The following is a 26,695-nucleotide window of genomic DNA, read 5'->3' on the forward strand; positions in this document are numbered from 1 at the left end:
AGTAATAAAACTGGCACACAGACAAGAATATACATTACACAAGGGATGTGTAAATATGCCAATGAAACCATTACACTATCTCTATACCAGCATTAATGTTAAACATTGCGCAAGGGGCTTGTAAATATGCCAATGAAACCATTACACTATCTCTATACCAGCATTAATGTTAAACATTGTGCAAGGGGCTAGTAAATATGCCAATGAAACCATTACACTATCTCTATACCTGCATTAATGTTAAACATTGAGCAAGGGGCTTGTAAATATGCCAATGAAACCATTACACTATTTCTATACCAACATTAATGTCAAACATTGAGCAAGGGCCTTGTAAATATGCCAATGAAACCATTACACTATCTCTATACCAGCATTATTGTCAAACATTGCGCAAGGGGCTTGTAAATATGCCAATGAAACCATTACACTTTCTCTATACCAGCATTAATGTCAAACACTGCGCAAGGGGCTTGTAAATATGCCAATGAAACCATTACACTATCTCTATACCAGGATTAATGTCAAACATTGCGCAATGGGCTTGTAAATATGCCAATGAAACCATTACACTATCTCTATACCAGCATTAATGTCAAACATTGCACAAGGGGCTTGTAAATATGCCAATGAAACCATTACACTATCTCTATACCAGCATTAATGTCAAACATTGCGCAAGGGGCTTGTAAATATGCCAATGAAACCATTACACTATCTGTATACCAGCATTAATGTCAACCATTGCGCAAGGGGCTAGTAAATATGCCAATGAAACCATTACACTATCTCTATACCAGCATTAATGTCAATCATTGCGCAAGGGGCTTGTAAATATGCCAATGAAACCATTACACTATCTCTATACCAGCATTAATGTCAAACATTGAGCAAGGGCCTTGTAAATATGCCTCTCTTTTTTTGTATATTCTATCTCAATGTATGCCATTAGAAAAACCCTTTAAGCATCTCTCACGACATTTCATATTCTTGTCTGTGTGGCAATATTATTACTCTGCATGTATTTTCTGCTTGCACCCATGTCAAACATTGAGGAAGGGGCTTGTAAATATGCCCCTCTTTATCTTATATTCCATCTCAATTGATGCCATTAGTGAAATCCTTTATGCATCTCCCACGCCATTTCATAAGGTTTTCTATCTGCTATTCCTATCTCTCTCCATACATTCACTGCTTCCAACCATGTTAAAGGTTGCGCAAGGCGCTTGTAAAAAAGCAGCCTATTTACAAGTCCAATGAAACCATTACACTATCTCTATACCAGCATTGAATCCAAGCATGAAAAACTATTTAAAAAGAAGTCTACCCTATAAACTAAAAGATACAAACTGTAAGCACACACAGCTAACATTATGGAAAAAGATGAAAATATAATTCCTTAATTCACATACACACACAGTGTGACCCTTGTGAAAAGTATTATAGCCACACATTTTAGCAAAAATCATTTAACATGGTAAATCGATTTAGACACAGAACACAGCCCATTTCAATATGCACTACATTACATTGCTGAAACCTAACTCATTTCAAAATGTCATTTTTAATATGCACCATTCAGTTAACATTATGGAAAAAGGTGAAAATATAATACCTTAATTCACACAGACACTCACTGTGATCCTTGTCAAAAATCTTTAAGCCACACATTTTATCAAAAAACATTTAGCATGGTAAATCATTTTACACACAGAGCACAACCCATTTAAATGAGCACTACACTACAATGCAGAAACCTGACTCATTTTCAAAATACAACAGTAATGAAGCCTAATATGCTTGTTATGCTTCCCAATACTGCAAACAGCACTCTCTCTATATTACTCATCTTTAAAATCGCTTTTGAAAATGTAGAACAGTGTGAAACACACACCAAATTTTCTTAAGCACAATCCCTGAACTGCAGCTCAGACACTGGAAACAGAAATGGCAGTTTCCCACTCATTCTTCTCACTTATTTCTGCTCATAACCAATGAAATGTCTTCCCACACTATTTCAAAACTAAACTAACATTCCAATTGGTTCTACATGTCCACACTTTCAAACTCACATCATATTCACCCACCCCCCTACTGCTCATTCAACCTGTTACCATGGTAACTCCCACCTAAGGAAGAACAGAGTTTAAAAGTTCATCATACTATGTTGCAAATGAATCCATCAAGGTTGTTAGAGCTTTCAATATAACAGCTAATCATGTGCAATGTTCCTTTCAATGACCTTTTCTGAACCATTAGAATTGTTTATTTTAAAAAACAAAACTATGCACCCTAATATGCTCTTTTGCATTTTCAGAAAGCACCAATCATTTCTTAAGCTTCAAGTGCAGTGAATGTCCTCCTCTTTTTTTTCTAAACTGCAAGCTTTCCAACTGCCATTTCATTTACAGCCCAACCAGATCTGCCTTGAACATGCTTTCAGTATGGTTTGTAGGACACAGCTTTGTATTCTGGTCTAAAAGGTATGCAACAAACAGAGGAATTTTAAACCTTGATTTACCAAATGTGGATATTTTATGGATTGGCCGCAGAGGATTGAGATGCCACCAATTGATACCATTGGTGAAATCCTTCATGCATCTCCCACATCCTGACCTCATAATTGTGCACTGTGGTGGAAATGACATATGCACTTTGACTGGGGTTGGTCTGGAAATGCTATTGAAGGATATCTTTGGACAATTGATGTCACTTATTCCTCAAACTGCCCTTGTCTATTCCAATATATGCCAAAGGCAAAAATGGAATTGGTCCAATCAATTTTGTCCGCAGATTGAGAAAGCAAGGAAACATGTAAATAAATCTGTTTCTGCATGCATGAGAGACTATGAAATGGGTTGTATATACCACAACAACTTGCGTTACAACATGCAAGGCATCTATAGGACAGATGGTGTACATTTCACCGATGAAGGGAACAAAGTCTTTCTCTGTAACATACTTACTTGTAGGTACCAAAAAAAACACAATGAACACAACGGCTCTTTTTAGAGCCAAGTAACATGTAAACACTCAAATATGATTTTTAACTTAATTTTTTAAATGAATTTTTACCGAGGTCCGCGCACCAAGCACTCACTGAGCACTCCCCGTGCGCGGACCTGTTGTGTTTTCTGGTATTTTTTAAAAAATAAACAATATTTTTAACCTTAGGAGTCCTTGAAGAACCCCCTGAGAAGACCTAAGGGGTCAGGGATACTCTACCCTACCCACTTCCGACGTTTTTAAGTTATATTTTTCACTCTCTTCTGAAACCACAAAATGGCGGCGAAAGGGTTTGCGCACCGTGCATTCACCAAGCACTCACGGTGCGCGGACCTATTGGAATTTTTTAAAAAAACTAAATGGAAATGGACATCGTCTCCTCTGTAGATACCTTAAAGGTTGTAATGCAAGTTATTATGGTATATTGAATCCATACTGTAGTCTTTCAGGAAAGCAGAAACAGATTTGTTCACATGATTCCTTCCTTTCTCAATGTGTGGTCAGAATTGGCGTAGGAGGTCATGAGTTCCTACTCTGGTGAAACACACTTGCTATTCTATATACTTACTTATGTTGTAAACTAGAAAATCAGAGACAGTCAGTGAAAGAAAGGATGCAGGACATGAAGAACACAAAATTGAATCACTTTGCTACTACCTCATAAATTACATTTAAATAAGTATAACAATTAAAACAAATGTTTAATTAATAAATTCAAATTTATTTATCAGAATTTTCAAAATGTAAAAGAACTTGTAGCATTTCTTCATCAGGAATTTCATCCATCAAAGTGTCTGAAAATGATTCGTCCAACTCAACAATGTCTACACACTCCATTAATTCCATGTCTAGTGTTTCATCCAAAAAATCTGCCATGGTATCTCCTTCATGTTCTTCATGATTTGTTTCATCTATAGGATCAATATCCACCACAGAATAAGTTGCTGATATTTCAAAGAAGACGTTGGTAGGCTCCTCATTTTCAGTCATCATTTTATGTTAGTGTACTATTAAAAGAAAGAGAAACAGCGCTTAGGCAGAGTGAGATCGGGCAGAGAAAAACTATTACATTCTATTAGAAGAGTCACTACTGTGTAAATCTCACACCAGAAATTGAACACCAACATTTCCTCACAAAACTACCTCAGACACTATAGTCATAAAATGGCTGTGTTTCCCTGGACAGTGTATAGTATCAAGCAAGAATTAGAAATATAAAGCACTGCATCTGATGTTGCCCTACTCAATCCATAAGTATAACAGAAAAACATTAAATAACTAACAGAAAACATTTTTCCTATTAACTTAAAGTGAACAACAGAGTTCTCCTTAAAAATTAACAACTCACCTTCTAGAAAACTGTTGAACAGTAAATTCTGTCTCAATCTCACACCTCAGAAGTATACCTCAAACACTAAAATCTCAAAATGGCTGTGTTTCCCTCTCATTTTTCATACATATTCAAATACCCAGCCAATCACATTTCATCACACACAAAATCAAAACCAAAGTAACATTTTAATTGGTTCAAAATATCAACACATTCAATCTCACATAATCTTCAACCTACCCCCAATGCTCTCTACCAATTACCATACTAATTCTCCACAAAACACCTACCTAAACCCAAAGGTGAATGAGTCATCACTCAATGTTGCACTCAACCAACATCTAAACACTGAAACTTGTTATTTTAATGTATTTCTTTTTTGTCTTTTTGAGCCGCGGTCCGCGCACGGTGCGCAGACCCCACGATTTTTTAAAAACAATTTTTTTTATTTTTTTCAACCTTTGGGGTCCTTTACAGACACCATGACAAAACCTAGGGGGCTCAGGAATCTCTACCCGGCCTCCTTGTCAACTATTACACTTCTGTTTACAACCACTATCATCTGCCACAAAAACAAGATGGCGGACAACACTTCCTCATTTCGACTGACTGGAATGTTGACAGACGTCCAACAGACAATCAGAATTCTGCGTGCGCACGCTAAGGTCCGCACACGTGCAAGGACAGTGCAAGGACGGTGCAAGCCCGTGAGCGCACCGTGTCCTGCCCATAGATATATAATTTGAAAAAAGTTGATTTTCTCAACAATTACTGGAGGAATTTTCACCAACTATACAAAAGGCACTTCTGCATACCAGGCTCTACCATTTTGCCAAGTTTGCAGTAATTCCATTCAGCCGTTCGGGCTGTAGCTGTGTCTAAAGGTCCTATGGAAAATTGCATTGGACTCAATTTCACATTCAATTTTCTCATAAACTACTGGAGGGATTTACACCAAACATACAAAAGGCAATGCTCCATACCAGTCCCTACCATTTTACCAAATCTGGTGTAATTCCGTTCAGCCGTTCGAGCTGTAGCCTTGTCAGAATGTCCCTTTGGAAATTAACATGGGGAAAACACGTTTTGGGACCCCCTTTTTTCTCGGCCCCTGCTTGACGAATCCCCCCGAAACTTTCAGGGAACGAGCGGAGCGCAACGAGGCAAATCCCTCAATCGGCGCCAAAGTTATTCCCAATAGAATGTTCAGTATTTCCTATGGTAACTAGATCCTAACTATGTATACCTACTGGCTGTCGCCAGTAGGTAATATATATATATATATATATATATATATATATATATATATATATATATATATATATATATATATATATATATATATATATATATATATATATATATTCACTGAAAAAACCATTGGTTATAGACCATATATAGTTAGGGATTAGCATTTACAAAACCATAATTTACTCGCACAAAACCATAGAAATTCGCATATATAGTTAGTTGCAATAACTATATATCGCGCACCCGCAATCCACTGCTGATGATGTCACATATTACATCATTCATGACATGGTCAGTGACATCACTGATGACTTCACTGATGACATCTCAAATGACATCACTGATGACATCATCCAGTGACTGTATGTTTCTGTAAAGTAAAATTATGTCTTACTTATTGAAGAATAAGTGGATGTATGAGTGTCTGGATGAAGGATTTAGTAGGTGCATGACTGACTGTATGAGAGAATGATTAAATGTGTTTCACTGAGTGCATGGGTTAGTGACTAAACTGTCTTAATTTGTGCATTATTATGTCTGTTGTTATGTAAATTGCTGCATGTGTTGATCAGTAGCTATATGATAACTATATGGGTTATTGATTGGTTGCCCAGGTATTTGTATGGGAGACTGAGTATGTGTGTGGGTGGCTGGGAGGTGTATGACTCTGTGCATAGATGTGTGAGCAGTTGATTCACTAGATGTATGGATTCAAAAGTGTATGTGGAAACAGCTGTATGGGTGGTTGACTGTGTACGAGTGTATTGGTGAGTGAATGGATATCTCAGTGCTACATGTTAAAGTAAGTACATATGTAAAACACAGTACATGTGAGAGTTGGCATATATAAATAACTGTGCATAAGAGCCAGTGAATCTGTGAGTGGCTGTATGGATCATTGTGAACTTGTATCAGGGATTGTATAAGAGAGTAAATATGTGTTAGTATATGTTTTAATAAGTAAGGTGTGTATAACTGTATAGTTGAGGGAATGGAGGTGTAATTGATTCTTTGCATGACTGACTAGGTGTGTGAGTAACTCAATGGATGAGTGACAGTCTGTGAGTGTCTGTTTACACTGATTGTATCTAAGGTTATATTAGAGTCTGAAGAGGTTCATCCTTTTATCACATGAATGATATCATCAATGATGTGATCAGTAATGTCAAATGAGATGTTATCAGTGATGTCATCAATGATGTCATTTGAGATGTCATCAGTGATGTTATCAGTGATGTCATTTGAGTTGTCATCAGTGATGTCATTTGAGATGACATCAGTGATGTTATCAGTGATGTCAACAGTGATGTCATCAGTGATGTCATTTGAGATATCATCAGTGATGTCATTTGAGTTGTCATCAGTGATGTCATCAGTGATGTCATTTGAGATGTCATCAGTGAAGTCATCAGTGATGTCACTGACCATGTCATGAATGATGTAATATGTGACATCATCAGCAGTGGATTGCGGGTGCGCGATATATAGTTATTGCAACTAACTATATATGCGAATTTCTATGGTTTTGTGCGAGTAAATTATGGTTTTTTAAATGCTAATCCCTAACTATATATGGTCTATAACCAATAGTTTTTTCAGTGAATTTTCTTGGTTTTGTAAATGCTAATCCCTAACTATATATGGTCTATAACCTATGGTTTTTTCAGTGAATTTCATTGGTTTTTTAAAAGCTAATATCTATAGCTGTAACATATATTTTTATTCTAATTCACAAATATATTTTTATATATTTGTATTGTATTTTTTTAATTCAATTTATATTATAGTTTAAATTATTTTATTCTTGTTTCGTTGCCGATCCGCGAACCGGTAAACGTTCCGTTAGTGCAAATACCGCGTTAGAAGGGCACATCGTGACGCGTCCCATAAACGCAACATATCGCGTTACTACGTAATGCCCCTTATGACGTACTGCGTTAGCGCACCCGGAAGCGTTCTGGAACACGAACCAAGGCGCGAAACGTAAAGCCCCGGAATCAATCCGAGGCGCGGCGCGGAACGTAAGCATAACAGGTCATGTGACTAGTTAATAAAACTTTTCATTGGTTGATTTTACTTTTAGTTTCCTAATGATGGAACGCTTGATCATATGACGTAAAACAAACACTTTTCATTGGTTTAGAACATTTTCTTTTCTCAAATGATGAAAGTCCCACCTTTTTTCCTCACTCCGACTTTCATTTTTATGAGAGAAAGACCTGTTTTTGTTTGCTAAGACATGGCATTTCTATTAGCTGCAGCTGGTGGATCTCCACCACCTCCACCACCACCAAAGAAGAAAGAACCAACTTGCCAGGTCATCTTCGACCAGGAAGAAGAAGAAGAGGAAGACGAAGAACAGGAGCAAGAGACAAGTGGCTTTCTGAAAGAAATGCCAAGAACGTCCCGTGTGAAAGTGAATTTTATCTGGAAATTTTTTTCTTTTCCTTCTCATGAAAAGAAAGTTAATGCCAGGTACGTTACCTGCCTCATCTGCAAAAAAACACTCTCGAGAGGGACCGAAAAAAATATAGCTTTGGTAATCATACCATGCATCGGCACATGGAGATTTGCACCCTCTTAATTATTCCAAAGCGCAATTTCGAGATTTGGTGGATAACCCCCAACCGGCAAAAACATCCACCAATGACTTAGCAATAAGTGAGTCAGAGGCAAGGGAAACGGTTCCAAATCTGCAAAAGAACTTTGGGCAGATAAGATTGACTTGTGTAGAGTGTGGAAAATTAATTTCATGCGGAGAAATGAGTATTACTTTAATAAATAGATCATATGAAAATCATCAATGTCCAAAACGTCCTAGAACGTAATTTTTTTTTTGTTGCTCCTGTTGAGCCCTTTGAAGTAAATCATTTTTGCTTTCCCTTCCTCAAAAAAAATATAAAACATCAAAAATAATAAAAAAAAGTTCTTTTCAGAACTACCTTCCCTTTTAAAAAAAATTGCTAGAATGTTTAGCACTCTAGCATCCTCTATTTCTTTTGATACGCTTCCCGGTTAGCGTTCGGGTACGCGAACCGGGAGCGAAGTAAAAAAAATATTTTGTTAAAAAAGACGAGTTAATAAACAGAGAGTAATGTGAAAAGAAAGAAAAATAGAGGGAGTAACACACAGTTACTGTTGAAAGAGGGACTGATAAAAGAAGTGAAAAGAGTAGTATAAATAAGTAATAGAAAAAGAAATGAAGGAAGTAGCAAAGACAGGAAACTAAGGGTTAAAAAAAAGAAGCAGAGGAAGTAATAAAAGTTAAATCTGATAGACATGTAACGTAAAGAGTACTAAACGCTTACCTTATAATTGTCATTACCGTACTGTATTATCATTTGCATACTTTTAATCTGTGTAAGAAAGAACAAAAAAATTTAAATTAATACAAGATGGTAAAAAAACAGTGAGCATAAGACAAAATGAATGTTAAATGTTAAATGTGGTATACTAGTAAAGCGCACAGCTGCCCCAGCAAAGAGGCGTCCCGGCACTGTATACCGCTGGGGAACCCATCCTGGCTTTCCCTGTGAGATGGTCCCTCCTGGGCATCCTCAAGGTGAAGCCAGGCATCCCCGGCGCTGATGGGGCCGTTAGTAGAGATTAAGCAAGCTATTGCCCAAAGTTGCTGAGTGGGACCCATGGTTAGAGTAGGCACCGAGGCGAGAATTATTGAGTCCGCTGACCATGGCCCAAGATCCTGCCGCGTCAGGAATCGAACCCTGGTCCCGGGACGACCTCTGCTTCTGGGTCTGCCGCCTCTAACCAGTGAGCCACACCAATCCATATACATATTAGAAATCACAATTCAAAGTAGAAAATTAATTAAACATATTTAATGATTTATTTTTGCTGTTATCAGAAAATTTCAAATTTCACTAAAAACAGTGAGTTGAAGGTATTCATCATATAACAGCGGGGAAAAAAAAACACAATCAAAATGATTGTGTTTAAAAAACCCAAATAATATAAATAAGCAGAAATAGGAACTTCTCCAAAGTAACTTACTTTCTATGACGTCAAAGGATATCCTATGAACAGCTTATACTCTGTTGTGCTGTTACTATTTTCTGCCCGCCACTTTCTGAAAGATAAACTCAATTGTTTTAAGAAAACTGAGACATACAAAGCAATTTGAAACAGCACACTAAGTTACAGGAACACCTAGAATCATTATAGTCCAATTACCTACCCTAAATTCTGACTTCAAAAATCAAGTCAAAAGGCAACAATGCTTCATACTCAATTGGTAATGTTTGCTGAAAGACTAGCCATTTTTTAAATTTCAAATAAGCTGTGTAATATCCAGATGTTGTCAAAGGACCAGCATATTATATAATAGCTGCAGTTTCAAATGTTCTTCCTGAAATCGATGAATGTGTAGCCAAAACATTTTTAATTAGACTGGACAACTTATTTTCTTCAAGTTTATGTAGTTGAAATTGTAAAATGACATTTCATCCATAAGTTTCCATAAATAATGTGGACAGCATTGCAGACTTACATTTCCTCTACTCCTTATTTTGATCTGCTGCTTGACTTTGCTTATAAAAACAAACAGTTTTCGCTCTGTACTACAATTATCCACAAGGCCATATATAGTAGGAGCCATTAAAACCACTGTAAATTCCTCTAAACAAATCCCATGCTTCCTTTCCTAAAATTTTGGTTGTAAGAACACCAGGTAAGAATTTTGAAGGTGGAAAGGCAATCTTTTTTTGAAAGTTAAAACAGAATCATTGCAGAATGACCAACCGTTTCCAGATTTCAAATAAGCTGTATAATGTCCTGAATTAGTTGAAGGACCGTTATGATATATAATTGCAGTAGTTATAAAAGTCCTTCCTGATATTGACAACTGCAAAGCCACAAAATTATTAATTAAAGTTGTCAATTTAGTTCCATCAGGCCTACATCGTTGGAACATTAAAATGACATACTGGCCATAACTTCGTAAAATTAACGTGGACAGCATTCCAGACTTACATTGGCTGCACTCCATGTTTTGATCGGCTGCCTTTACTAGCTTATTGAAGGATACTGATTTACTGTCAGGCAAAGTTAAATATATAAATCTTTCTGAGTCTACACTAGTAGTACTTGATAGCCTACAGTTCTCGCAGTCATGCTGCCATTGATAAGAAAGGCCAAATAGATAATCTACATCTACACCCTCATCTTGCAATACATCAAGCATATACATTAAAAACTCCTGACAATCCTGCTGAATATTTTCAGAGAATTCTGTTTGACCTGAACATTCGTCTAATAGAAAACGAATTTCAGACACACTTTCTACTCTGGTTCTATCACCACTACATTTCTCTAACACAGAATTCAACAAACAGGCATAAACTTTGTTCCGAATTGCTCACAATCTGTTCTTTGAAAGTCTCTAGTGAAAAGAGAACATTAACCACTACATTAGCATAGCAGTTGACACCAGAACTATTTTCAAATTTAAAACCAACAACATCTTCAACAGAATTCATTATATTCCTGCTTACAATTTTTGGTTCATCGACTTTTGGTCTTTTTGCTACAACCTCACTACTATTACTGATATTTCTTCGTTTCCGGCCTACCACACGTTTCTCAAACAAAGGATATTGAGGCAAATGTGGCACATACTCTCTTCTTAACCTATTGTATTCCTTAACACAATCTAGATCCGCACAAATGTTTGTGACATCACAGTCAATCAAGTACAATCCCGATAAAGTTCTGACTCGTGACAATGCTACATAAGCCATACCCTCTTTGAATACAGAACTGCCAATATTCACTAAAGCAGTGTCTACACTTAAACCTTGCGATTTATGAATTGTCACCGCATATGCCAAGCAAACAGGAAACTGCTTACGACGAACATATAAGTCTTTTACAAGCAAAAACCTAGCAGAGCAACAACCAATTAGCTGTACTTCCTCAATGCCATCAAATTTAATTTTTAAAAATTCAATTCCATCTCTACTTCTGTATTTCTCAAAATCAACAACATTACCCATTGATCCATTTACCAGACCTCTTTCAACATGTAAATTCCTTCTCAAAATGATTCGGCTATTTAAGCACACATTCAAAGTCTTTTCAAAGCCCGCAGTTTTAGATATAGTCTTCTCTAATGAATCCAATTTAGATTTCAAATTCTCAGACAAAATAATTGTTGCTCCCATATGCTCTATTTTGTCAATAGCTTCCAGTTTCACAATCTCTTGTTTTTCTAAATTCAACATTTTGTTGTTGAAGATGGAACATTCTGCAAGAGTTGGCATCAAACATATTCCAGATTTCTTCACAGTAATTTTCTGAAAAATATCCTCTGGCAAAACGTCTTCTTCTGGATATAAATTTGACAGTAAGCGTGCATGTAAAGCTTCTTTACCACGCTCAGTCACTTTCCCGATTCTAACTTCTTGTAGAATATTCTTGTAATCTTCGTCCTTCGCCTGACGCATATTTTCACGCAGCTCAGCATAACTGAAGTTTAACCATATGTTGACGTTGCCAATGCTCCCTAGGCACTTCTTGGTATCTTCATGTGTAAGCAGTTTAAACACTGGTTGTCCTTTCACTGGTGTCAGCTGCAGAAGATCACCAAAAACAATGATGTGTTTGCCACCGAATAACACATCATACTCTGTTTTAAGAACTTCCTGCATTCTCAAATGCACAAAGGCAAGCATGACATTGGAAACCATGCTTACTTCGTCAATGATAAGAAGTTTCATCTTCTTCAACACTCTAGATACTTCACAACAAGCATCCCCAGATAACTTGTGATATTGTAATTTGTTATCATGCTCCACTGGCAGCATCAGTAACCGATGCAAAGTAATCCCTTTAATGTTATGAGCTGCCAGTCCAGTTGGAGCGGTGACAACACAAGACAGCGATGACTCAGTCCTTTTCTGCAGATAACATGAAATTGCTTTAATGAGGAAACTTTTTCCAGTTCCTGCTTCTCCACTCACGTATAGTCGGACAGGCTTCAACGACGTACATGAGCACTCTTTCTTCTCATGACTTAATCCATGCTCAATTTGGTTGGTAACTTCGTCATATATTTTTCTCTGCTCAACGTTAAGTTGTCTTTCCAAATCTTCTAAGTTAACCGCATCCTCCTGAGCATGTGCCATGGCTCTTTCCACTTCAATCATGGCAGTGGCAGCTTCATTTTTGATAACTGGTTCTCCTAGTGGATCCTGACTCAATGAAACAGAACTCTGACTGTCCTGAGAACTGTCTCTAGCAATCTCGGCTGCAATTGTTGCTTCCTGCTCGATTTCTGCATTCAACATTTCTAGATATTTTGGAAAAACAGGACATTCTATGGACTCCTTGGCTGCATTGAAAGAGTCTTCGTAACAGAGGAAATCCCCAAGAAGTTCCTCTTCTGCACGCCAAGGTTTGAAAAGTTGCAAAAGAGCTAAATAGAAAAACTCTTTTCTTTCTGGAGATTCGCAATTTAATTTGCAACATTGCGCAATGGGCTTGTAAATATGCCAATGAAACCATTACACTATCTCTATACCAGCATTAATGTCAAACATTGCGCAAGGGGCTTGTAAATATGCCAATGAAACCATTACACTATCTCTATACCAGCATTAATGGCAAACATTGCGCAAGGGGCTAGTAAATATGCCAATGAAACCATTACACTATCTCTATACCAGCATTAATGTCAATCATTGCGCAAGGGGCTTGTAAATATGCCAATGAAACCATTACACTATCTCTATACCAGCATTAATGTCAAACATTGAGCAAGGGCCTTGTAAATATGCCTCTCTTTTTTTGTATATTCTATCTCAATGTATGCCATTAGAAAAACCCTTTAAGCATCTCTCACGACATTTCATATTCTTGTCTGTGTGGCAATATTATTACTCTGCATGTATTTTCTGCTTGCACCCATGTCAAACATTGAGGAAGGGGCTTGTAAATATGCCCCTCTTTATCTTATATTCCATCTCAATTGATGCCATTAGTGAAATCCTTTATGCATCTCCCACGCCATTTCATAAGGTTTTCTATCTGCTATTCCTATCTCTCTCCATACATTCACTGCTTCCACCCATGTTAAAGGTTGCGCAAGGCGCTTGTAAAAAAGCAGCCTATTTACAAGTCCAATGAAACCATTACACTATCTCTATACCAGCATTGAATCCAAGCATGAAAAACTATTTAAAAAGAAGTCTACCCTATAAACTAAAAGATACAAACTGTAAGCACACACAGCTAACATTATGAAAAAAGAAGAAAATATAATTCCTTAATTCACATACACACACAGTGTGACCCTTGTGAAAAGTATTATAGCCACACATTTTAGCAAAAATCATTTAACATGGTAAATCGATTTAGACACAGAACACAGCCCATTTCAATATGCACTACATTACATTGCTGAAACCTAACTCATTTCAAAATGTCATTTTTAATATGCACCATTCAGTTAACATTATGGAAAAAGGTGAAAATATAATACCTTAATTCACACAGACACTCACTGTGATCCTTGTCAAAAATCTTTAAGCCACACATTTTATCAAAAAACATTTAGCATGGTAAATCATTTTACACACAGAGCACAACCCATTTAAATGAGCACTACACTACAATGCAGAAACCTGGCTCATTTTCAAAATACAACAGTAATGAAGCCCAATATGCTTGTTATGCTTCCCAATACTGCAAACAGCACTCTCTCTATATTACTCACCTTTAAAATCGCTTTTGAAAATGTAGAACAGTGTGAAACACACACCAAATTTTCTTAAGCACAATCCCTGAACTGCAGCTCAGACACTGGAAACAGAAATGGCAGTTTCCCACTCATTCTTCTCACTTATTTCTGCTCATAACCAATGAAATGTCTTCCCACACTATTTCAAAACTAAACTAACATTCCAATTGGTTCTACATGTCCACACTTTCAAACTCACATCATATTCACCCACCCCCCTACTGCTCATTCAACCTGTTACCATGGTAACTCCCACCTAAGGAAGAACAGAGTTTAAAAGTTCATCATACTATGTTGCAAATGAATCCATCAAGGTTGTTAGAGCTTTCAATATAACAGCTAATCATGTGCAATGTTCCTTTCAATGACCTTTTCTGAACCATTAGAATTGCTTATTTTAAAAAACAAAACTATGCACCCTAATATGCTCTTTTGCATTTTCAGAAAGCACCAATCATTTCTTAAGCTTCAAGTGCAGTGAATGTCCTCCTCTTTTTTTTCTAAACTGCAAGCTTTCCAACTGCCATTTCATTTACAGCCCAACCAGATCTGCCTTGAACATGCTTTCAGTATGGTTTGTAGGACACAGCTTTGTATTCTGGTCTAAAAGGTATGCAACAAACAGAGGAATTTTAAACCTTGATTTACCAAATGTGGATATTTTATGGATTGGCCGGAGAGGATTGAGATGCCACCAATTGATACCATTGGTGAAATCCTTCATGTATCTCCCACATCCTGACCTCATAATTGTGCACTGTGGTGGAAATGACATATGCACTTTGACTGGGGTTGGTCTGGAAATGCTATTGAAGGATATCTTTGGACAATTGATGTCACTTATTCCTCAAACTGCCCTTGTCTATGCCAATATATGCCAAAGGCAAAAATGGAATTGGTCCAATCAATTTTGTCCGCAGATTGAGAAAGCAAGGAAACATGTAAATAAATCTGTTTCTGCATACTAAGCATGGGCGAATTTTGCGAATCTCCCGTTCGCGAATTTTGCGGATTTGCGAATTCGCAATCCGCAAAATCCACGAATTCTCGCGAATTTGCGGATTTTTTTTTTTGTGTTCGCAAGTGTTTCTACCAGTTCGCGAGAATTTGGTACTAGTTCGCAATTGCGAACTTACTTGTCGGCTCGCAACGGTCGCGACTATGTTGTTTCTACGTCTGGTTTATCATCACAGCCTCCCAGCACCCTCTGTTTCACCACTGGCACCCTCTCTTTGACCCATGCCACCCTCTGTTACATCAATGCCACCCTCTGGTTCATCATCACTGTAGAAGATGGGGGGGAAAAGCAAGCCCACCTGCCCTGCTTGAACTGACATGAATTAATTTGGGGTTAGTTTATTAACAACACCTGCCCTGCCCCAACTGACAATAATGAATTAGGGGCTAATTAATGTGTCACTGAAAGAATTTCAAGTTCCAGCCTGGCACCTGCTTGTCTGCTCCTTTAGCTGTAAATCAGGACCTTTGTGGCATACAGTTAAGGTCAGAGCAGGGTCACACAATAGTTGCAAGCAGGCAACCGAATTCTGGAGGGCCCCCTCAGGAAGCACTACAGAGAATCGTTACCAATCATGAGGTTGACCTTTTGCACCTGCTCATTGCTTTTGCTTTTGCTAAAATCGTTTTTCGGTTTTTTCGCGCTATTCGCGGGGCGCGGCGTTGTGCGAAACCGACCGCGGAAGCTGCCAATTCGTGCGAATGAGCATTTTATTTTTTTGCGGCTTGTTGTTTCGTGAGTTTTTTTGCAGTATTCGCGAGCCGCTTGCAGCGCAACACGCGAACTTACCCCAAGGTCGAGTACGGGCGCGGCCATTTTGTTTGCGTGACGTATTTCCGTTTCCGCCTGCTATGTATAATCTCGCGCAGTAAGCGCATTGCGAGTAGAGGTTCGCACGAGATCGCGCGGGAAATCTAGAGGTTCGCACGAGATCGCGAGGAAAATCTTGCGCGAACTTACTTTCGCGCTCGTGAACGGGCGCCGGCCATCTTGTTTTTCATTCATTTCCTGTGTCTGGGCATGGTGTTTAATCCTCTTGGTATCTTTGCCATCCTTTGCTTGTTTTCAGTTTTTTTTTTACGATTTTGCTTCTTATCTATCCCTCTCTTTTCCTAGCTGTATATTATTGTCTTTTCTGCTATTTTTCTTTACTTTTAAACTACTTTTTTAAACTCTTTTCTTTTCTTCTTCCCTATCCTATTCTTTCTTAATTTTCTACTTCTTCCTACCTTACCTGCCCAGACCATTGTCAAGCCAGGCGCCGTGAAGCTGCCCAGGCACTTGAGGGCCGCAGCGGCGGCGGGGAGTAGTGCTGGACCCAGTGCCAGGACAGCATGCGGGAGATTGAGGGGGGAGCAGGTGACGCGACGGGAGATATTCAGCCCGGAGGAAGTGGGCGCGCTGGTCTACTTCGTCCAGCGCCGCCTGCCCAGGACCATCGCGGGAGGCGGCAGGATCGCGGCCGGCGGCTACAACATGCGGGAGCGCCGGAAGCGGTGGGAGAAGGTGTGCTGGGCCATATCCCACCTCTACGGGGTCCAGCGCAACTACAGCCAGGTCACCCATCGCTGGACGGACCTCCTGGACCGCGAGCGCGACCTGCTGGACCAGCTCGGCTTGGAGATCCCCGGGCTTGGTGAGTAGTAGTAGCCATTTAATCACTCACTACTATGATGTTTTCTCCTGCTCTGTGTTGTTGTATTGCAAATATTTGTTTTTTACATGGAGCAAGCCAATAATGCCGCTGATGACGATTACATTGTAGTTAAATTATATTTCAAAATCTTCTGTGCATTTCAGGTGCACTGCTCTCCTTCTCAGTGGCGTTGCTACTATGCTTATTTGTTTTCTATTTCGTGGTCTCATTGGCCTGAGTAACTATTATGTATGAGTGTACTTTACAGAACTGCGTAATGCTAGACACTAGGGGGCAGATTACATTTACAAGCCCCTTGCGCCACGTTTACGTTGCCTTGCGTGACGCAACAGCGGCGTAAACGTGCCGCATCCCTGCGAGTCATTTACAGCATGACGCATCTAGGGAGATGCGTCACGTTATAAAGCCATGGGCCTGCACCACAATGGGTGCGTTCCTAGTACGCAGGGTGGGCGGTCCGGCGGCTGTGCGCCTCGCAAAATTGCCTGCGTGAAATCTACAAGATTTAACGCAGGCACTTCTGCGACGCTGCTACGTCAATTCAATTCCTTATGTCTGCTCGAAGCAGGCGAAAGGACTGACACAGCATGTTAAGTATTGGGTGGCCCTGAGCATTACTGGAGTTGCATTGCGTTGGCGACGTGACTCCAGCGATGCGCCGCTCTTACGTGACGAGATGCGTCACGCAAGTGCCTACCCTTGCGCCAGGGCGCGCCGCATTGTAAATGAGGCGCATCTGCCGTGTCACAAGGGTAGTTTTGCGTGACGCATTTGATCTGGCGCATCTCTGGAGATGCGCCAGAACGCGTAAGTAAGTATGCCCCTAAGGGGCCGAATTGCAATTACCGTCGCATCCCTGCAAAGTAGCAGGGATGCGCCATTAATTGTGCGGCCCGCTACCACCACCAAACATGGTGCGCCGTATTTGCAATGCGGCGCACCATGGGCCCAAAACGTCACCGAAGCTTTACTGCTGGAGTTGCGTCGCAACGATGGCGCAGCTCCAGCAATGCTCTGGGGTACCCTATCTCCCCAATGCTGGGTCAAGCCGTACGTCTGCTTCAAGCAGGTGCAGGGTTTGTGTGACGCATCATTGTCCTAAAGGTGACTGATTGAAATTTTGTAGATTTCCCTCAGCCACTTTTAGGATGTGTTCCAGCGCAGGAATGCCCTCCCTTGCGCCGGAACGCCCCCTGATGGCGCAGGGCTTTATAAAGGGATGCATCTCCCAAATGCGTCACGTTGTTATAATATTATACGCCGCACCATGGCGCCCTTTTTTGTTTAGCTGCTGCGTCACAAAAGTCACGCAAGAACGGCGCAAAAGAGCCACAAGGGGCTTAAATCTGCCCCTTCCTTTGTACCCCTGACAATAAGAAAAATAGTGGCGGTGGATTGATAGTTTGACTATTTAAATGACTGGTAATGTAGCAGGCAACTGTTAGTGTTGTCACTGATCTGACTGAAATCACAATGGAGTTTGTCTGTCACTTTGCGTCTTGCCTGCGGACTGCTGCCTGCCAGTCCTAGGTGAACGTTTCAGTACTTTGTTTAGTGAGTTACGTGACTTTCGAAGTCACAGGTCCGCAAATAAATGAAAACTAACCCTAATCAATATAATTTCGCGGAAATATTTTGTTATTGTTCTTTTGAAATGTTTGATTTGGTTGACATTGACAAGCAACAATCATCCAAGTTTTCTGTTCTTTCTTTCATGTTGTACGTCAGCTCCCCCCAGGGGCGAGAGGAGGACACAGGAGCAGCAGGCGGCGGATGCTGTTCAACAGGGCCAGGATCGGGCAGGCGAGGGCTCCTCTGCTGGCCCCAGTAAGTTTTCATTTTAGACTAGTACCTATTTTTCCTAGCGTTCCTCATTTGACTTTTTTCAAAATTGTCTTTGATCTTCTTGTAGACTGTATCTAAATTCTTATCCTGCCTCTACTATGACTCCCTGTGGTATTACTAGATTATTCTTATTAGTCTGTCTGTGTAGCTAACTAAGATTGCACGGTTGGCGAAACTCCCATGATTCTAGTCAGCAATAGCTCTATCAACTTAGTGCAGTCCTCTGGGATTGTCCATAATGTCTTTTGAAGTGTTCTATCTGGACTCATGCTTGCAAAAATTGCAAAACCTTTCGCTCAGTCACTCTAGTCTGGACCAAAAAAACACAGATTGTATTTAAGTTTAAAAGCTTTATTAAAAGTAAACACATTTATTAAAATGAAGTCATAATAAAACTAAACGTTTAACTGATAATGGAAAAGTGGTTAGTGCTGACGATAAATTGAAGACATTTCTTGTGGTCGAGCCGAGCTCTCACCTGGTTTCAACTTGATCTTGTTATTAGAAGTCCATCTTCTGTCTGTGTGGAGAAAAATGGTGCGTGTTAAAAAAACAGCCTTCATCAGTTGTGCCAAAAAGTGCAGCAAGACAACCTTCCCTGGAAAAAGGGACATTTTTTTTAACTTTAACGTAGACAGTCACAAATTACATTGTTTTCACATGTCTTCATTCCTAGACCAAAGACTAGTGAGTGCTTTATTCTAACATTCTTAAATGTACTTTGTAGGTGGAACATCTGGTGGCGGGGCCAGTGTGGAGGTGGTGGTGCTCGACACGGAGGCGGAGGGCGATTCTTCAGGGGAGGAGGCGGCGGCTGTGAGAGTTGAGACGGTGGTGGTGGCGGTCAGAGGTAAGCTCTTATATATTCCTTACTTATTGAGATTGAAGACTAGCTGGGAAGGCAAGAATATGAGATGCATGGCTGGGTGAATGATGAAGCAATGATGGGTGGAAGGACAACAGCCTGGGTGGGTGACACAGAAACTGTATGTGTCCATATACCCGGATCATGCTACTATCTGACTCTTAGATAGCATATGTGTATCTAGAGCAGGGGTACTCATAGTATGGCCCGCGGGCCGGTGGTGGCCCGGCAAGCCTTCCTTGGCGGTGCGCAGACCTTGCAGACAATCACTGCTCCCCCGGCCCCCACAGAGCAGAGGCTTTTTTGTATTTCACCTGTTAGCGCCCCTGCATCTCCACTCTGACAATCACTGCTCCCCCGGCCCCCACAGAGCAGAGTGGAGATGCAAGGCCACAAAGAGGTGAAATAGAACAAAGCCTCTGCTCTGTGGGGCCGGGCAAGCAGTGATTGTCAGGGTGGAGAAGCAGGGGCGCTACAACAAACAAAGCCTCAATAATATGTTAATGGTCTTTTAAAGACCTGTTAAGTACTTTGGTGTTGTTGTCTGTGTGTGCGCGTTGAGGAAGCGGTCTCAACCCAGGCTTAAGGCTGACACAGATAGACACACACACAGTGAGATGACAGAGGGGGAGGGAGAGGGAGGGCAGGAGGGAGAGAGAGATGGAGAGGGAGGGCAGGAGGGAGAGCAGGAGGGAGAGAGATGTATGTAAATGCTGGGTCTGGTGGCTCAGTGGATGAGGGCATCTGCTGCAGGGACCTGTGTGCAACCTCATGGTCACAAGTTATCGTTTTGCTTTAGCCCCGCCCCCTCTGACTCCGCCCCCACCAGTGCGGCCCTCGGCCCCAAACTACACTGTAAATGTAGCCCCTGAGAGAAAGTTTGTGAGTACCCATGATCTAGAGAGAGTAGACGGTCAGTGGATGAACTAAGTGTAACTTTGAAGAGCATGTAACACTGCACCCGCACGTCCGTTCCAGTGTAGGAAAGGCAAGGAAAAGAAGTTTTAATTTTGTCCAAATACTACCATCAATAGTAGCAGTAGTTTGTATTGCAAGCACTGCATAGATCCGGTTATTACGGTGGCCACTCCCTACCTCTCTTAATAAGTTTAGTAGTACTCAGTCATTCATGTGTGGATGTATCACTGGTCACTCAATAAAAATCAAAGCACCTAAAGTCATCCCATATATAAGCAAAAACATCCCATGTGAAGTGATAGATAATCAGATTATTTATCTTCTTCAATTTTCCATTTCTAGTACTCATTTCCACTGTAGGGTGAAAGTTAAATTAATTAAGCAGTAGCCCTTGAGTTGTAACAGAGTATTCTCAGTGCCACCCGTAATAGAAAAGTAAGAGCTTCACCACCTGCATGTACTGGACGGGTACAGTAACGCAACGCAAGTCTAGGTCACTCCTCATGGCGTGCGTCTCTTTTTCTCGGGTGCAAGTTTACTGCGCTGGCATTATGCCGGCTTGCAGAAGATAACGTACCAATTTTCCTAAACAAGAGACAAGAAGAAGAATAAAACTGGTGTACTTTCATAGTCGACTCCAATGGAAGTCCATAGTGCTCGTAGAATTTGTTCCTTAAACTCCCACTAATGTTAGAGCAAGGATGAAGAAGTGTGAGGTTAGATAGATACTGGCCTCAATAGTTATGTAATGCGTTTGCAAGTTGCTAGTTGTAGTGCAACACAAATTTCTGCTGAATGATTGAGTTAATCTTAAAGAGCATTGGTTACAGACTATGTCTTTCTTTCTTCATATAGGTTCTCCTTCCAAACGAACAAGGAGGAAGGAGCTGGCTAGAGCGGCCCGGCAACGGAGGATCGATGCCACTGTGGCCGAATATCGGCGGCTGGTGGCCCTGGAGGACGAAGAAAGTGTGCAGTCGACCACAACAACTACGTCGTCTGCATCGGCCTCCGTTCCCCCACGGGCAGCCAGTGCCACCCAGCACAGTGGTCCACCCAGACTGAGCCGGGCTGCCAAAGCCAAACGCCACCGCCGAGTAGCAAGGACAACAGCTACAGCTTCCTCTCACAGCCGTTGCACCTACAAGGCATTGAAGGCACGCCTGCGCCGCAGTACCCTGATGGTGTCCCGCCTCCAGCAGGAGCTCCACCACTTTTCAAAGGAGTTGGAGGGGCTCCGCATAGAGCACGCCTTGCTCCGCCAGGAGCATGATGCCCTGGCCCAAAAAGTTGACAGCATCCACCCATAGTGTCCCTTGCCCCTTTTTTAGAGACTTTTGGGGGATGGGAATTGGGAGTTGGGTTTTTGGGGACTTTTGAAGGCCAATCGTTGGGGTTAGGGAGGGTCTTGCGGGAGATTATTTTGTTAGGGATATAAATATACTTTTTCAAACTTTATCTGAGCATACCCGTTTCTTACTGCTTGCCTGGTGGGTGGGGGTTTAACAGTGACTTTGTTTTCCTGAAAGTTTAGTTCCATTTTCTTCCTTTAAGTGTAAATGCCCAAATGTTTTCAACACTAAGTGCCTCTCACAGACTAAGTGAAGTGAATCCAAGAGTCCTAGGACTTTAGTAGTACTACCTTCAGTCTCTCGTCTCTCCTACTAATACTCCATTATACCCCCAAACCACCAAACGCTTATCTTACCTGTAATTTGTGTTTGAAAGTAGGGCTAGACCCAGGGCTGGCTCCACGGGAAACAGCGAATAAGGTTGGCAATCTTGGTCCGATAAAATTTCCTCATAGCGGTGGTACTAGTGGTGTGACACAGTGGCAGTTGCATGCCTATGAAAAAAAAGAAAATGAAATCTGGTTTGTCCTCCTGACCAATTCAACGGTACAACTGAGAATATAGCAGGTGACAGAAGTACAGTAGAACAGTGCCACATTGTAGCCTAACAAATGGTAAAGTATAACTACTAATTCGGTTGAAGTTCTTTCACATTAGCAATGGTTCTTTGTCAAGCAGAGTAAGAATATATCCTCGGATTTCTTCACCAGCCTGTTGCTATCACCTTATCCTCCCCAGCAAGTGTGTGGATTTATTGCTGTAATTTAGTCACACATCAATCAAAACCACACAGCCCGGGGGAAGAGGGTTAGGGTTTGAAAAATGGATGGGTACGGGGGTTTTTGGGAAAGGTTTTGGGAGACAAGAAAAAATAGCACAGCATAGACAAACAATTGTGAACATAAACAAATCTTTGGGTACAAACCTATCCATCAATCTTTGAAAGTGCATGCACTACTGCATGCATGTCAGTGAAAAGTAAGTAGTACTTTCGACAACTGTGGAAGAAAGAATGCGACAGTACAGGGCCTGTGTGGAATTATTGATAACGATATTCAACATAAGGTCTCTGTAGCCAGATACCCGAGAGCCTTGCTGGTCACTATAAATCCATTCACAACAACACTCAGTGGGGTTGGTCTGGAAGGTATAGTAGATAGAAAAGGAGAAATTGCTTTTTTTCTAGGTGTCCCCTCACTCACCAGGGTTGCCCCTTGGTGACATGCTTCATCATTGGGCCCATCCCAGTCCTCTACGGCCTGGGGCGTGCTGCGACTTGCGAATTACGTAGGAGCACTTACAAATGACTATGTGTGGTGCAGATGTGATAGTGGAGTGGACTAAGTGATGTGTTAAGGGATCAATTTAGAAGCAGAGAGAGATCCAAGAAATGCAGTCACAGTCAGAGAAAAAGGCAAGGGATACTGTATCTATGTGGTTGTAGTGGTCCTGTTGGAAGTGGTAAGTAAGTTGCCTGCAGAAAATAAATCCTCCTATTAGCGCCACTCCTCCATTGCAGCCGACGCTTCGTCCATCGATGTTGGTCACCAGAAGACACCCTGTAAAAAAAAGCACAGCATAGACAAACAATTGAACATAAACAATTCTTTGGGTACAAACCTATCCATCAATCTTTGAAAGTGCATGCACTACTGCATGCATGTCAGTGAAAAGTAAGTAGTACTTTCGACAACTGTGGAAGAAAGAATGCGACAGTACAGGGCCTGTGTGGAATTATTGATAACGATATTCAACATAAGGTCTCTGTAGCCAGATACCCGAGAGCCTTGCTGGTTCACTATAAATCCATTCACAACAACACTCAATGGGGTTGGTCTGGAAGGTATAGTAGATAGAAAAGGAGAAATTGCTTTTTTTCTAGGTGTCCCCTCACTCACCAGGGTTGCCCCTTGGTGACATGCTTCATCATTGGGGCCATCCCAGTCCTCTACGGCCTGGGGCGTGCTGCGACTTGCGAATTACGTAGGAGCACTTACAAATGACTATGTGTGGTGCAGATGTGATAGTGGAGTGGACTAAGTGATGTGTTAAGGGATCAATTTAGAAGCAGAGAGAGATCCAAGAAATGCAGTCACAGTCAGAGAAAAAGGCAAGGGATACTGTATCTATGTGGTTGTAGTGGTCCTGTTGGAAGTGGTAAGTAAGTTGCCTGCAGAAAAAAAATCCTCCTATTAGCGCCACTCCTCCATTGCAGCCGACGCTTCGTCCATCGATGTTGGTCACCAGAAGACACCCTGTCCACTGCCTGCCTGATGCTGAATTGTGGCTCGCTACTGTGAAGCCTGACTCCATCCTTTTTTCCCCATTGCAGAGACTGAAACCCGGCCTGTAATTATTCAACGAAAAACAGGAAGTGATATAATATTACAACACCACTGATAAATAAATATAAGGTATGTAGGCTGTGGAGTGCAAAAAGTCACAATTTGATTTTCCTAGTAGACAGTACAATATTTTTGAAAGTGCATACTCTGTCTGAGTCACCTTTTGAAGGATAAATAAGTATGGGCAAATTAATGTAGCGGATCTTTCCCCTCAAGCTAGGTGTACTGTAAACTGTGTTTTAGAACAAAATTAGATCTTCCTAGCAGTGCTCCCACCCAGACCCTTACTAAAGCCAGTCGCAAAAATGTAGAAGACCCCCAATCAAATCTCAAAAAACGAGGCCTAGCAGAAAACTGGTGACAAAACTTACTTTGAAAGTAAAAGTAGGCCGAAGTACCCCCTTCCTAATTACCCCTTACCCACCGTGGATTGCATTCAAACCACTTGCAAGCAACCAAGCTAAAGTAGCCATAGCCAGCATCGCTCCAAGACTAGAAATCCCCCCCACTCAAACACATGCAATAGAAATACTGCTAACCCTAACGAACCCTAAGTTAAGAATAGTGGCAAAGGCTTTCTTTAACTATGCCAAATCCCCCCTTTCCCACCATGGATTTTCTTCAAATGACTTGCAACCAAAATTACACATTCTCACGAGTGCTCTAAGACCCCAGAACTCAGTTGCAAAAATCTAGAACACCCCGAAACACATGCAATCCTGCTGCTAGGGCTAACCCTAACGAACCCTAAGTTACAAAAAGTGCCAAAAGGCTTTTCCGCGAGGATTTTGTCCCAACCACTTCTACCCGGTATTAGACCTTCCCAGGAATGCCCCAAGACACGCCAACCCACCCGCCAAGAAGCATAACACCCCCAAACAGGCCAAAAGCAAAATCTCATACTTGCAATATTTCTCGGCCTTCGGTCCAAACGCGCTGCGTAGCTAGGCCATAAGTCGGGGTTGCCACGACGGATTTCCTGAAAAGCAAATGCAATCAAGATTAGAGTGTCCCAGCAGTGCTCCCAGACCACGAAACTCACCCACAAACAGACGAAACCCCCCCTAAGAGCACCTCAAAGGCAAGCAAGTCATCAAAAACACAAAACATTTTCCGCCTGGGATTTGGTCCTAAACACTTTTATCCGGTATTAGAGCTTCCCAGCAATGGCCCCAGAGCCGTCAACCCAGGAGAAAACGAGTAGAAGACCCCCAAACAGCCAAAGAGCAAAAGTACAAAAATGGGGTCTTAGTCAATTTTTCACAAATGTCCCAAATCACTCCGCGCGCGCTCTGCAGCTAGGCCCTAACTCCCCTCTGCCACCATGGATTTGCTTCAAACCTCTTGCAAAGTAAAGTATATATAGCCAGCAGTGCGCCCAGACCCCGAAACCCACCCACAAACACCAGGAAGCCCCCCAAACAGGCCCCCTAAAACGCTACATTGAGCAAAATGTCAGAAATAGCCAAAAAAAAATCGGCCTGGATTTTGTCCCAACCACTTCTACCCGGTATTAGACCTTCCCAGGAATGCCCCAAGACACGCCAACCCACCCGCCAAGAAGCATAACACCCCCAAACAGGCCAAAAGCAAAATCTCATACTTGCAATATTTCTCTGCCTTCGGTCCAAACGCGCTGCGTAGCTAGGCCATAAGTCGGGGTTGCCACGACGGATTTCCTGAAAAGCAAATGCAATCAAGATTAGAGTGTCCCAGCAGTGCTCCCAGACCACGAAACTCACCCACAAACAGACGGAACCCCCCCTAAGAGCACCTCAAAGGCAAGCAAGTCATCAAAAACACAAAAAAATTTCCGCCTGGGATTTGGTCCAAAACACTTTTATCCGGTATTAGAGCTTCCCAGCAATGGCCCCAGAGTCGTCAACCCAGGAGAAAAAGAGTAGAAGACCCCCAAACAGCCAAAGAGCAAAAGTACAAAAATGGGGACTTAGTCAATTTTTCACAAATTTCCCAAATCACTCCGCGCGCGCTCTGCAGCTAGGCCCTAACTCACCTCTGCCACCATGGATTTGCTTCAAACCTCTTGCAAAGTAAAGTATATATAGCCAGCAGTGCGCCCAGACCCCAAAACCCACCCACAAACACCAGGAAGCCCCCCAAACAGGCCCCCGAAAACGCTACATTGAGCAAAATGTCAGAAATAGCCCAAAAAAAATCGGCCTGGATTTTGTCCCAACCACTTCTGCCCGGTATTAGACCTTCCCAGGAATGCCCCAAGACACGTCAACCCACCCGCCAAGAAGCATAACACCCCCAAACAGGCCAAAAGCAAAATCTCATACTTGCAATATTTCTCGGCCTTCGGTCCAAACGCGCTGCGTAGCTAGGCCAT

This window comes from Lissotriton vulgaris, chromosome 2_1, assembly GCF_964263255.1.
Source record: "Lissotriton vulgaris chromosome 2_1, aLisVul1.2, whole genome shotgun sequence".
Lineage (NCBI taxonomy): Eukaryota > Metazoa > Chordata > Amphibia > Caudata > Salamandridae > Lissotriton > Lissotriton vulgaris.